Genomic DNA, 14,544 nt, shown 5'->3' on the forward strand with positions numbered 1-14,544 from the left:
ACAGTACTGCAGACTTCAAAGTGATATATCACTGACATCCTAATGCTCTCCTACAAGGTGAGATTTCCTAGGCCAATGCAGATTTGGGTGGGTCTACCATGCAAATTTCTCCAGGGGATCAAGCGTAGTAGCAATACTCTTCAGGATCTAATTTCCATTCATGGTGATCAACAAATAGTGTGATAAACTAGGGAAGGATGTGATGGCCTCTGGGTCTGTGAGAGGACCCATGGAAACATGCCTAAATGTCTGTTCCCATCACCACTAACCAACAAGTTTTGCAGCAAATATGGCCATTACTATTGGATGCCCAACAGATGCCTATACGACTTCAATGGCATGATGGCTAGGTAGTTAGACTGACCTGGGCTGAAGGGTACAAATGTTGATGGCCCACCCCATTGAAATCTGATCATTGAATTATGGTATTTGTAATGTGTGACACATGCGCTGCCTACAGCTCTGGGATTTATATGCTTCTTAGGGGCTCACTGGTCATTCTTTTGCATTTACCACTTACCGGTATCATTGTTCAATATGTCTATAGATACAAAAGCACAACTCCATGCTAGGGGCTCTCAGATATGCACTCTCATATGGTGCACTAGTGAGAATGATGATCACAGGAGCTATTTTCCAATGTCCATGGATATGGCAGCTCAATTCAAGGTGGCCATTGAATGTACAATGAAACCAGGGGAAAGGATTCATGTGAATGGTGTTAGAAAGTGGGTCTCTAGTTGACAGAGGTATATACCCTTGTCCAAGTAGGGACCACAATACTAGTCAGGATAGGTCACAACACCAAATTATCCTGTGCTCACCCTCCAGTAGCTGGGCACAGAGCAGTCAGGCTTAACTTAGAAGGCAATATGTAAAGTATTTGTGCAATAACACATATAGTAACACAATGAAAACACCACAACAATACACCACACAGGTTTAGAAAAATATATAATATTTATCTGAATACAATATGGGCATAACAATGAAAATCCAATGTACACAAGTAAAGTTATGAACCTTTAAAGATTTAGGTCCAGATGTATCAAACCTTTTTGCATTCGCAAACGATGCGAATCGAAAAAATCGACCATTTGTGAATGCAAAAATGCCTTCCACGATGTATGAAAGGCATTTGCAGTGTGAAAATAAGGAATTGCTAAAATAGCGAATTTTTGCGAGTGTGACATGGTGTTGCGTGTGGCAAACAGCATATCGCAAATAGTGACATGAATTACCGAATTGCTATTTGCGTGACGCAAACTGCGACAAAGATTTGCGAATCGCAGATAGCGATCTGCAAAATCCTGACTCAATTTTCAATACGCTGATTACGACACGCAAAACCATGTCGCAATGCGATGCATCAAAAAATTGCAAATTGTGAATATTCCCAGAATGGCCTTTTGCACATGCAATTTACCACAAATTGAAATCAGTTGGTAACCAAGGGCAACCTATATAAAGAGGCCCAGAATGACTCAGCCTATTTTCTACAATGGCTGCACTCTACGTGATGGTGAGGAGAATGAGGATCTTGTCAGGTTTGACGAGAGGGAGGAGGAGACAGGAGCACAAAACCCTCTTTGACCAGACAGAGGAGGAATTGTATGAGAAGTACAGGTTAAGCTCAGCCATGACCCTTGACCTGATAGCTGATCTACAACCCATACTGCAGCGCATCACACATAGGACCAATAGTATACCCACCCATGTGCAGGTATTATGCTCCCTGCACCTATTGGCCTCCAGGAGCTATCAAAGGGTCATAGCGGCAGCGAGAGGGGTCTCACAGAGTGCTCTATCATGCTTCTACAATGCATTTCTCAATGCCATGCTGAGCAAAATACAAGAGCACATAAGAATCCCCAACACCCCACAGGAATTACAACAGACGAAAATAAATTTCTATCAGATTGCAAAATTCCCACATGTCATAGGTGCCATCGATGGGACACATGTAACAATCTGTCCACCATCGGCCACCGAGTATGTGTATTGTAACTGTAAGAACCATCATTCCATGAACATACAGGTGATTAGCAATGCCTCCAACATCATAACCGATCTTGTGGCCAGATACCCAGGTTGCACACATGACTCCTACATCTTTCACCACATCAGGATCCACACAAGACTGCTAGCTGGGGAGTTTGGCGAAGGATGCCTACTGGAAAAAGTAATAGTTGACAATGTTGCATTGATGTTATTGTGAGGTCAGATATCAACAGTACTCATATTACTCTCTGTTCATCCCAGGAGACAGTGCCTACGCAGTGCAGACCTATGTACTGAAGCCCTACCTGAGCCCTGCAATGCCAGCAGAGAGGAGGTACAATGCTGCACACATGGCAACCCGTAGTGTAGTGGAGCGGACCTTCAGACTGCTGAAGAGCCGCTTCAGGTGCATCCATAAGAGTGGAGGTGCACTACAGGACTTCCTAGAGACAACCTGCAAAATTGTGGCTACATGTGCAATGTTGCACAACATTGCAACGAGAAAGGGCATACCAGTTGAACCAATGGAGCCGGACTTAGATGAAGATGGTGATCCCTTACCACCCCACCCATCACCCAGTAGAGAGGAGCAGTGCAGCAGAGGACAGGCAAAGATGTGCTGACATCACGCACAACCATTTCTGATGTAAGTAATGACAACACCACTTCAATATTATGTATTTCTGTATTTAGCAACTTTATTACCTTGACTTCAGGTAACGTATGTGTCAGTAGGACATAGCCATGCACTATTGGAAAAATGTGTGATAAACAGTGTCACACTATTAGCATCATAGTATAACTGTATAGCTACATGTTACGGCAGTCCCCTGTAGCCCTCAACATTACTTCCTATGTCCACGCACTCCACTTGAGTGCTCAGTGGGCTCACTGGCATCTCTTGTAACAAGTTCACAGACAGTACTGTGACTGGTACTGCGACGCCTAGGATCCATTACAGGGGCTGTAAGACTGCTGAGGCTAGAGAACTACTCACTATCCCCGGCACCTAGTTCCCTATTTGTAGCACTGCGTGCTGTCTGCATTGCATCCACAACATTGGGTATTTACACCAATCCATGTGCAAAGTCCTGACTGCAATGTGCCATCTCCACCTGTATGCCCACAGCACATCGTAAAATCAAGGCAGTTGAGCTCGCAAGCCGATTGACCGATCTGCAGAACCCATCAAACCTTCCAATAAATTGGTGATGGTTTCTACGGTGGCTGACACTCTCCTGCTGAATCTCAGTGCGGAGGTCCCTAATGGTGTTTGTCAACTCCTTTGTGTTTTCTGCTACTGTTTGCTGTCCCTCATTCAGAGACTCCATCTGCTTCTGCATTGATCCAGTGTTTTCATTGAGTGCATCCATCTGCTTGTGCAGTACTCCCATATTGTCATTGTGAGACTCAAACTGCCTGTGCATTGCGCACACGTTATGATTGATTGACACCAACTGCCTGTGCATTGATCTCATGTGTTTGCATTGGGCGCTGCACTTTCAGCATTGAAGCTTTAAGGCCACCAAATATTGATGGAACCTTTACTTCATCTGTGCACTGTCTGCCTGGTTTGTGACGCCTCCTGAGTGGAGTTGACTGACTCTGGGGCAGGGACTACTGTCTTCCTGTAGATCTAGCCTCTGAGGGTGTTGTGGGGACTTAATTCGGCATTTCATCTGAGTCCAGATTATACTCTGGGAGAGGTAACACCCTTGCCCTGCATCTAGTTGGTGCAATACCGAAAGATTCACTGGTTTTTTAGCTGGATTGTGGCTGTGTTTCGACATTCCCCACATTTCCACATTCTGCTGCAGCAGGGCCCGGTACATCTGCAACGACAATGTGCAGCATGTCATTTATGAATATATCACAAGAGGTTGCATAATAGTAATAAATGTACACTGACATCGTATCACTGTGAGTTGTGTGTGTCGTTTCTCTATGAGGTTGAACAATAACTTGCTATGTATGGGGTATTTTGACTTTAGGGTTGTGGACTACCACTCCCATAAGGCATAGTTGTGTTGTATGTAAGATGTGGCATCGACTACTTATCACAATGCATCTAACTAATAGCTATCTTCTAAGGAGCACTTGTACATGCACCTATGGGGATACACATCATTGCTGGCCTTACCTTTGCTGGTTCTGGGTGTCCCTGAGGTGTCAATGTCAGTGACACCACTGACGGCGTCAGGAAGAAGTGTGGACTCCACCATGTCTTCCATTGGTGTGGACGGTGTCTGAGTGGGTGATCCTCCTTCGGTGCTCCTTGCCTCCTATAGCATGCTGGCTACCCTCTCTTTGGCACGGGAACAGAAGTCATACCATCGCTTTGCGTATCTCCTCAACAGAGTGCTGCACAACACCCACTGCAAATATTTTGGTCTGGATTTCTGACCACAGTTTCCTCTTCTCACTTTCAGGTACCTGGAGTGAGTTCTTCCCAAACAGTTTGTCATGGTCCCTGACCACCTCCTCAGTGAGCACCTCCAATTTATGCAGTTCTTTAGGTATCTACCCTTTATTATCAGGTCATTTCTGTGGAGAAATCAGAAGCTAACAGTGAGTGCTGGGAAATACTGCAAGTTGCCCTGTGTATGAGAACCTTGGCATGGTAGATTCTGTTACATATTACCAGGCTTACCACTTAGCAGTGATTTGATGATTGCATTTTTTAAGGAGGAAATTAATATGTGTTGGATACTGGGACAACATGAACAGTTGCATTTCCTTTATGGAGGGAGGCTAATTGCGTGCATTCTGCCAACAACTAAACTGGTATTTGGGCTATTACATGACTCCCTTTGCACAGTAGGGTGGACTGAGAAATGTTAAGATTTTAACATATGTCCACTAGGCGATGTTCGCAAACACCCTCCATATTCCTGCCATTACCACTGAATAGGATTATATACATATTTACACCTTGCATTACTAGATCAACTTCATATCCCGTCCAGGCTTCTGCACCACTTTTGTGATACATCATGCTCCCTGTAGCCAAATCTGTCACCAAACTCTGGCCCGATCACACCCTGGTGATAGTGCTCTATTCTTTCTATTGATTTCTGGATCCCACACTTTCTGACCCTTTTAGTCCTGCCTTTTGGACTTGTTGCTCCAACCTATAATCTATTCTTGGCTTTCCTGTGACCTGGCTTGTGCCTCCTGGTGTTGCTGTTCTTGCCCTTTTCAAGTGCCAGTTTAGGCTTCCCATCTATGATGCTATTAATTGTGTTTGACCAATGACTTTGTGTTTCACCACTGCGCATATTAGTTGCTCAATGTTCACCAGTAGCACATTACATGTTGGGTTCAGTTTAGCTGCCTATTGGCTTTAACATGGAGTTAGCCATTACATTCTGTATTCAGGTCAGCTGCCTCTTGGCTTTGACATGGCATTAGACATTACATTTGGTATTTAGGTTAGCTGCCTATTGGCTTTAACATGGCATTGGCCATTACATTCTGTATTCAGTTTAGCTGCCTATTGGCTTTGACATGGCATTAGACATTACATATGGTATTTAGGTTAGCTGCCTATTGGCTTTAACATGGCATTAGCCATTACATTCTGTATTCAGTTTAGCTGCCTATTGGCTTTGACATGGCATTAGACATTACATTTGGTATTTAGGTTAGCTGCCTATTGGCTTTAACGTGGAGTTAGACATTGCAGTTGAGACATTGCAGATGAGCTGTGTTTTTCCAAGCTGTGTTTTTCCACATGATAGACCAAGCTGTGTTTTTCACAACAGACCCTAGCTGATAAGAGAGAGTACATTTGGTGTTTTCCTTTCTGTTCAGCCTTGGGAAGAGGAGGGGTCTAGGAGATCTGGACAGTCTCCAAAGGCTTGCCTTCCTTTCCCAAGTCTGAGAGGAGGGGGCACGTTTTTGGAAGGATGGCTCTGGACAACAGCAGAGTTATTTAGAGAGAAACTATCTTGACTTCAGACAGGAACCAGACGTCAGTTGCCTGTCCCCGTTTGGGTAGAAAATCTCTTTCTCGCAGTTGAACCGAAGTCATCAACTTGAAGCCCCAGAAAGATGAAGCTGAGTTATAGGCCCTACAGCCTTGCCCTACGGTGATGCAATTTTGACTTTTATGCTTTGCTTTGAAGTTATGCTATAATATAATCACATGCATTTGCTGTGTGCATTGCAACTGAGAAGTACTTTGATATATTTTGCTTTCATTGCTGTGACTTCTTTTGAACGTGTGCTTCCAATCTACTAATTTCGTCTCTCAGGAACCTCGTGGTGAAGTAATAATAACAATAAATGTCTTCTTTAAACTAAGAAGTGCATTTCAGAGAGGTTCTGTAAGCTCGGTCATAAGATAAGAGAAGGAAAGCAGAACACCATCATTGGTGATTTTCTGTTTCCTTGCAGCTGGTTACTTTCTTGCACATGGTTGCCTCCCTTCACATGTGCACCTCCCCTGAGCCTCTTGCTATTGCTGCCTAGTGAGCCAAGAGTGCAGTGGCACACAACTGCCCTTGCTGCTGAGTTTCCCTGATTGTGTTTGATCCTGCTGCCATATTCCCAGCTTGCCTTTTGATTTCTGTTTCATTGTTACTTGAATCCACGTTCCTATTCTGAATAGTTATTTGTGTCTGATGTCTGTCCATTGTTTTTCCTACCTCTTTGGTCCTATGTTGGCCTTGCTCCTAGTCCTGACAGCACATATCCTAACCTGTCTTGTTCATGTAGATTCCATGTTTTGTATTCTGTGTTCCAGTTCTGAGCATATATTTCTGTCCAAGTTAGTGTGAAATTTCCAGTATATTCATTTTTGTGTATTCCTGTCCTGTATGTGACCCTCATTCCAGTCTTGCTTTTCCTTGAGCTCAGTTCTTGTTTCTGTGTACCTTCCACAGTTTGCCATGGTCTTATTTCTTAGATTATTATCTTGATTTCCATTACTTCCAAGGATCCCAGTTAGACTCAAAGGCTTACACATTTTGGTGTAGAGAATCCCCTGGCGCTCCTTGTCTATTGGAGCTGCTGTGTCTCCCTGAACTCTGTAAGATTATTCTGCTCCTTTCCTTTTTGTAAGATTCTTTACACTTCACAGAGAGGTCGCTTCAGGAGAGAAAGCAAGCTATCATTTAGAATAGCTTGTCTATAATTTCACAACTTTTTCCTTTACGTGTTTTCTTAATAGCTAACCTTGCATACTTCCAGTTCCCCATTCACTACCTCTTCAAACTTGCCTCTGACTTGCTTTCCTCTCTTGTTTATATTTAACACCTTCTTTGAACTATCCTTGTCCATGCAGAGAGCAAGAAAGCCCCCATTGTTACCTTGCTTTGTCCTGAACTCAGCTAGCGTCACTGACAGAGTGACTCAAATTTGCTTGATCTCTGATGGAAACTGATGCATTGGATCCTCTGTGAACTGGCACACTCCTTCAACAGATGCTGGTTCTGCAAGGTTTTGCGGATTGTAACATAATGAGGGTCACCACAACAACATGAAAATATTTTCATTCCTGAAGGAAGAGTTTGTATCACCTTGATCCCACTTCTTTTGTTACTTGCAGCTCAGCAATGCCTCACCTCATTTCTGATCAATCTGAGCAACCTCCCTGAAATTTAGCCCAGTGGAGGAAAAACTCACTGTGTCCGCACTACATGACAAAAATATATCATATATCTACAACACTTTAATGATACATATGTCTGATATGTTTGAAGAGCTTAGTAGTGCATGGGAGAGTGATTTAGACCCAGTGGATGGCAAGGACTGACATATTACCTTAATAATACCCAGAGGGATTGAGATATAGGCTTATTCAAATTAATTTTATGCATCATAACTAAAGAAAGAATGGTGAATGGGCACGGAGTCATCTCCACAACATTTAAGGTGCCAGGAATAGGATGATGAGATTCTGGAAGGGATTACTGAACATGCTGGAGGAGGTAGATTTGAAGAGATAAACCAAAGAATTTGTCGATAAACGTTTGCTTATCGTTAACCAAGATTTCACTCAAAACTGGGAAACTGGAGAGCGGTTGAAATTCTCAATGTGGTTATATGTCGGAACCATGGGTGCTTTAACCACCCGTGGCTCAACAATGAGGTCGGAACAATGACCTCGTTCTAACCACTAATGCCTTTACCACGAATGCGTTTACAACGATTTTACTGTTGTAAACTCATTCCTGGTAAAGGCATTAGCAATCAGCATGCACGATCCAGCATGCTTCCCCCCTAGCCCCCACCCCCAAAAATTACCGCGACCCCCCATCCCCACAACAACCTCAACCCCCACCTCCAAATTACCAGAACCCCAACCCCTCCCCTAAAACCTAAACCATCCCAGCCCCCCACCCCTTAAACCTAAACCCTGACCCCTTTCTCCCCCTAAACCCTAATCACCCCAGCCCCCAACCCCAAAAACAAAACATACCTGAGTCCCCACCACACCCCTAAAACCTAAACACCCCAACCTCCCTACCCCCCAAAAAACAGCCCCAGTTCCAGCCCAACTTACCTCCTCCTTCACCTCGTCCATTCCGACTCCCTTCTTCTGTACCTTAACCACGCATGTACGTTGTTCAGACATGCGTGGTTAAGGTAACAAAACCAGGAAGTCACGGAAAACGAAAGCGTTGTTTTGCTTTCGTTTTTCACAACTTCCTGGTTCCGGACTCATTCTTCCGGGTGTTTGCCTCTAAATATAGCCAAATGGAAGGCAGGACTTGACTGTTGTAGAAGTCCTGGAGAAACTGATTATGAGGCACATAGTTGCCCCAAAAACTTGATCATAATTGGGGATACTGCAGTATTGTTGTCTGAGATCCCCCTTTCAGGGCAATGTGGTTGTTTTGGAACTGTGATACATGGGAATACTTTATGCAGCTGTACTGCTTGATTACTCATAGCCCTTGCAATGTTTAATGATACCTTACTGCAGTGCTTTATTTTCGTTTTCTGTATTGTTTACTCACATCAAAATTCTAATAAACTGGATTATTAAAATAACATTGGCCCTGAAATGAGAACAGTATAGTGGCACTGAAGGAGGTTATATGCATTTGCCTGCAAAGAACATAGGCCCTCATTATGACATAGGCAGTAAAGGCCGCTTACTGATGTGGTGACAGCCACCAACATACGGTCGCAGAGGCGAACATCCGTTCACTAAATTATGACACACACACACTAAACCAACAGAATACTGTCACAAACAAGAATCCGACAGATCAAAGGTAAGTGTTAAAGTGTCGGTACAAACATCCACACCGTCACATCAACAAAACAATGCCCACCATTATGACCCACAAATCACCACAGCGGACATTTAACAGCGGTAAACCATTGGCGGTACACAAAGGCGTGGTCAGAATAGCCACCCAAAAACAATACAACACAACATTGGCCAATACCAAAAACACACCCCTGACACAAATACACACACCGCACTCACCCACCCTCAGCACTATAAAACACACACCCACATTACTCACAACCCTTTATGAACACGAAAAATAGCCAGGAGACAGACATGCAAATCACAGACACAACTACACACACCACTAACACCAAGCCATAAGTCACGCACCCCATATAGCACCACATTAGTCAACACCCACTTCACAACATACACCACACAACACCCATGTCCCACCCAAAGGCACCCCTGTTTCACTGATGAAGGAGTTGCGGGTCATGATGGAGGAAATAGTCAGGGTAGAGCGGCAGGTATTTGGAGCACAGGTACAGCAAATATCCATAGCAAGGGAGATGGAGCTATGGTGGAGAATTGTGGACCGGGTGAACACTGGGACAGTATCAATGAACAAGGGACAACATCAGGAAGAGGTGGAACGACCTAGGTGGAAGGTACGTGTTAGAAATGGGGTCTTTGGTTGACAGTCAGGTTACCTCCTGTTCAAGCAAGGACCCTCAGTCTAGTCAGGGTAAAAGAGAATCACCCTCAGCTAACCCCTGCTTACCCCCTTGATAGCTTGGCAGAGCAGTAGGCTTAACTTCAGAGTACTAGGTGTAAAGTATTTGTACCAACACACACAGTAACTTAATGAAAACACTACAAAATGACACAACATAAGTTTAAAACAATAGAGAATATTTATCTAAACAAAACAAGACCAAAATGACAAAAATCTACAGTACACAAGTCAAGTTCTGAATTTTTAAAGATTAAATCCAAAAATAGCACTTAGAAACACAGAATGCTTTGATGATGTGCTAACACGCCATTCCCAACAATCTGACACCAGTGGCACCGCCCACGGAGTCAAGCAGACCCCCAGGTACAGTATGTTGGTGAAGAATGAAAAGAAGCCGATGCGCGAAGTCGGGGATCGCGGCATCCGTGCGAAATGTTGAATCTGCGCGCTTCGAGCGGCGTTGGTCACGACGTGGTGCGGCGACTTCCACGGAGTCACGGACTTCAGCGGGCTGCAGTGGTGTCGGGCCTGCAAAGGTCATCGCGTTCCAGTGAAGATCATGGAGTCGGTTGCATGCGGCATCACCGGATTCAGCAACGGCGTCGGTCCGGAGTCGTCCGAAGTTGATTTCCTTGAATTTTCACCAACTTTTCCTTTTACCCGTGCACAGGCAGAAGCAGCAACTGCAGGATAGCTTCACAAAGCACAGTCACAGGCAGGGCAGCACGTCTCCTCAGCTCTTCAGCCCTTCTCAAGGCAGAGGTTCCTCTTGATGTCCAGAAGTGATCTAAAGTCTGTGGTTTTGGGTGCCCTTCTTATACCCAATTTCTCCTTTGAAGTAGGACTACTTCAAAGTAAAGTCTCTTTTGAATGTGAAATCCTGCCTTGCACAGGCCAGGCCCAAGACACTCACCAGGGGGTTGGAGACTGCATTGTGTGAGGGCAGGCACAGCCCTTTCAGGTGTAAGTGACCACTTATCCCCTCCCTCTTAGCACAGATTGCTCATCAGGAAATGCAAACTACACCCCAGCCCCCTTTGTGTCACTGTCTAGTGTGAGGTGCAAGCAGCCCAACTGTCAAACTGGCCCAGACAGGGAATCCACAAACAGGCAGAGTCACAGAAATGGTATAAGCAAGAAAATGCTCACTTTCTAAAATTTGCATTTTCAAACACACAATCTTAAAATCAACTTTACTAAAAGATGTATTTTTAAATTGTGAGCTCAGAGACCCCAAACTCCACATGTCCATCTGCTCCCAAAGGGAATCTACACTTTAATCATATTTAAAGGTAGCCCCCATGTTAACTTATGGGAGGGACAGGACGTGCAACAGTGAAAAACAAATTTATCAATATTTCACTGTCAGGGCATATAAAACACATTACTATGGCGGTCATTCTGACCGCGGCGGGCGGCGGTCGCCGCCCGTCATGTGGTTACCGCCGAATGACCGCCCCACGGTCAAAGACCGCGGCGGCCATTCCAACTTTTCTGTTGGGCCGGCGGGCGACCGCCAAAAGGCCGCCTGACGGCCCAGCGGGAAAGCCCCTGCAACGAGGAAGCCGGCTCCGAATGGAGCTGGCGGAGTTGCAGGGGTGCGACGGGTGCAGTGGCACCCGTCGCGATTTTCACTGTCTGCAAAGCAGACAGTGAAAATCTGTATGGGGCCCTGTGAGGGGGCCCCTGCACTGCCCATGCCGGTGGCATGGGCAGTGCAGGGGCCCCCAGAGGCCCCACACACCCGTTCCCGCCATCCTGGTTCTGGCAGTGAAAACCGCCAGAAACAGGCTGGCGGGAAGGGGGTCGGAATCCCCATGGTGGCGCTGCAAGCAGCGCCGCCATGGAGAATTCCCTGGGCCAGGGGAAAACCGGCGGGAAACCGCCGGTTCCCCTTTTCTGACTGCGGCTTTACCGCCGCGGTCAAAATAGCCCAGGAAGCACCGCCAGCCTGTTGGCGGTGCTTCCGTGGTCCCCGGTGCTGGCGGTCATGGACCGCCAGGGTCGGAATGACCCCCTATATGTCCTACCTTAACCATACACTGCACCCTGCCCTTGGGGCTACCTAGGGCCTACCTTAGGGGTGTCTGACATGTAAGAAAAGGTAAGGTTTAGGCCTGGCAAGTGGGTATGCTTGCCAAGTCAAATTTACAGTTAAAACTGCACACACAGACACTGCAATGGAAGGTCTGAGACATGATTACAGAGCTACTTATGTGGGTGGCACAACCAGTGCTGCAGGCCCACCAGTAGCATTTGGGACCCTGGGTACCTCTAGTGCACTTTACTAGGGACTTCCTAGTAAATCAAATATGCCAATCATGGACAAACCAATCAACCAAACAATTTAGAGAGAGCCTATACACTTTAGCACTGGTTAGTAGTGGTAAAGTGCTCAGAGTTCAAAACCCAACAGCAACAGTTCAGAAAAAATAGAAGGCAGGAAGCAAAAAGATTGGGGATGACCCTGTATAAGCAAAAAAGTCCAACAGTACGTTCCATGGCAGCAAGGCACCAGCTCGCCATCCAGAGGACTGGTGGTGGACCGCCACATCCTCCCCCACAGCTGACACCATGGGACGAGCAAGTCTTGGCAATACTACATCCTGAGGGACTCACTGGAGTTGCTGGAGGACTTGACACTGGTGAATCAAGATTTACTACCTAATACCCCTCACCCCATACCTGCATGCCATCGCAACCCCTCACCCTGACTCCTAACACTCCACTCCATCCCACACAGTGCACCTAAACATATGACTAACCCCAATTCCAAGCCCTGCATGCCATACCCTCTGCATGTACAGCCCTCCCAGCCCTGCATTTACACCCACCATCTATGCATGCACAGCATGGAGAACTAACAATCCCACAATACATCACCATACACAAACAAAGGTGGCAGGGCAACAGCAACGATATAGGGGAAGCTAGGGATGTAGCATATGTCACAGACTTGATGCATAATACATCACTTACATCCCCTCAGGTGCCCCAGCCAATAGTAGCAGTAAGGAGGTACCACTGCTGTCCAGTCCCCCAACAGAAGATGCCCCCAGTGATGACAGTAACTCTGGACATCTGGATCTGGATGAATTTCCTGGCCCATCAGGGACCACTGGTCAGTCGGACACCCCAGCCCACTCCCAGTCCGCCACAGAGCCTCCCGCTCACTATCCAATACCACAGCACCCACCCAACGTCCCCACACCTTTGTCTACAGGACATGTCAATCAGCAGTGTGCCCACCAGTCCACACCTCACAGCCAAGGCAATCAGGGTCCTGGGGTCAGTGGCAGTGGCAGTGGGCACACTGTTCAGGGGGCACAGGGGGACAGGGACCCCAGGAGGACAGTTGTGACCAAGGGGAGGACAGGCTCAGGGAACCTACTGTCCTGGAGGCACTCACTAATGTTCTGGGGGCCTACCAACAATCCCAGGACAAGATTGGCCAGATTCTTGACATCATGCAGGAGAACCAGCGGCTGCAGGAGTTACACCTTCAGGAGATCGGGAAAGATTTGCAGGCCCTCAACACCACCATGGTCTCCATAGCAGGAGTGCTGGCTGATAGTGCCAAGATCATGAGATAATATACAGGAAACCTGTGGGTCCTTTCCACTAGCCAGTCAACTGACCAGCCCACCACATCTTCTGCAGCTAGTGGACAGGAAGCCCTGCCACAGGACCCACAGGCCACCAGAACCCCTCCCTCTGCAAAAGGTGAACAACCCCTCAAACGTTCCCTGCGACCCAGACAGATGCCAGAGACACTTGCTAAGACCAAGACCACTGCCGGGAAATTAGACCCTCCTGAATATCCCCCTTGTGTCCCACCCTGTCACCTAGTCCACTTTGAACTGCCTTTGCTCCCCTTCCTATGGCCCCTTGGACACTAGACCTGTGCTACAAACAGACTGGACCAATACCCTGGACTTACCTCTACCATCACCTCATTCCATTGCACTATTCCATCTATAAATTTCACTACAAGAAAAACCCTTGAACACAACTTGAGTGATAGTGCTTTATGTGATGAAAATGTGCAATTATGGTAACAGTTGCATCTTGTGCAAATGACCTGAACACTGTGATAGCATACAAATAATAACCTGTAGCTATCTGTAGTCATTACATCAGTACACAGTTGTTATAACACCAACATCTTCAAAATGAGAAGGCATAGGTGACAGTCATTTGAGATGCAAAGGAAGTGAATGTCATCCTGCTACAGCCACTCTGAAAATATAAGTAATCAGAGGAATGGTCAGTTCCACTGTCTCACCTGTGTGTCATTGGAAGTACTGACATATAACTGATGTTCTGTTGTCCACATCCTCATCTTCTGCCTCCTCGTCCTCACTGTCCTCAAGGTCCACTGCTGCCACAGGGACATTTCCAATCTCCTCCTCCTGCAGATAAGGCACATGTGGTCTGAGGGCCAGGTTGTGCAGCATGCAGCATGCTACAGCTATCTGGCATACCTTCTCAGGGGAGTAGCACGGGGATCCACCTCTCAGATGGAGGCATCTGAACCTGGCCTTCAGGAGGCCAAAGGTACGTTCTATGATCTGCCTGGTCCGCCCATGTGCATCATTCTACCGATTCTCAGCCC

The sequence above is a fragment of the Pleurodeles waltl genome, chromosome 5 (genome assembly GCF_031143425.1).
Source record: "Pleurodeles waltl isolate 20211129_DDA chromosome 5, aPleWal1.hap1.20221129, whole genome shotgun sequence".
NCBI classification, from domain to species: Eukaryota; Metazoa; Chordata; class Amphibia; order Caudata; family Salamandridae; genus Pleurodeles; species Pleurodeles waltl.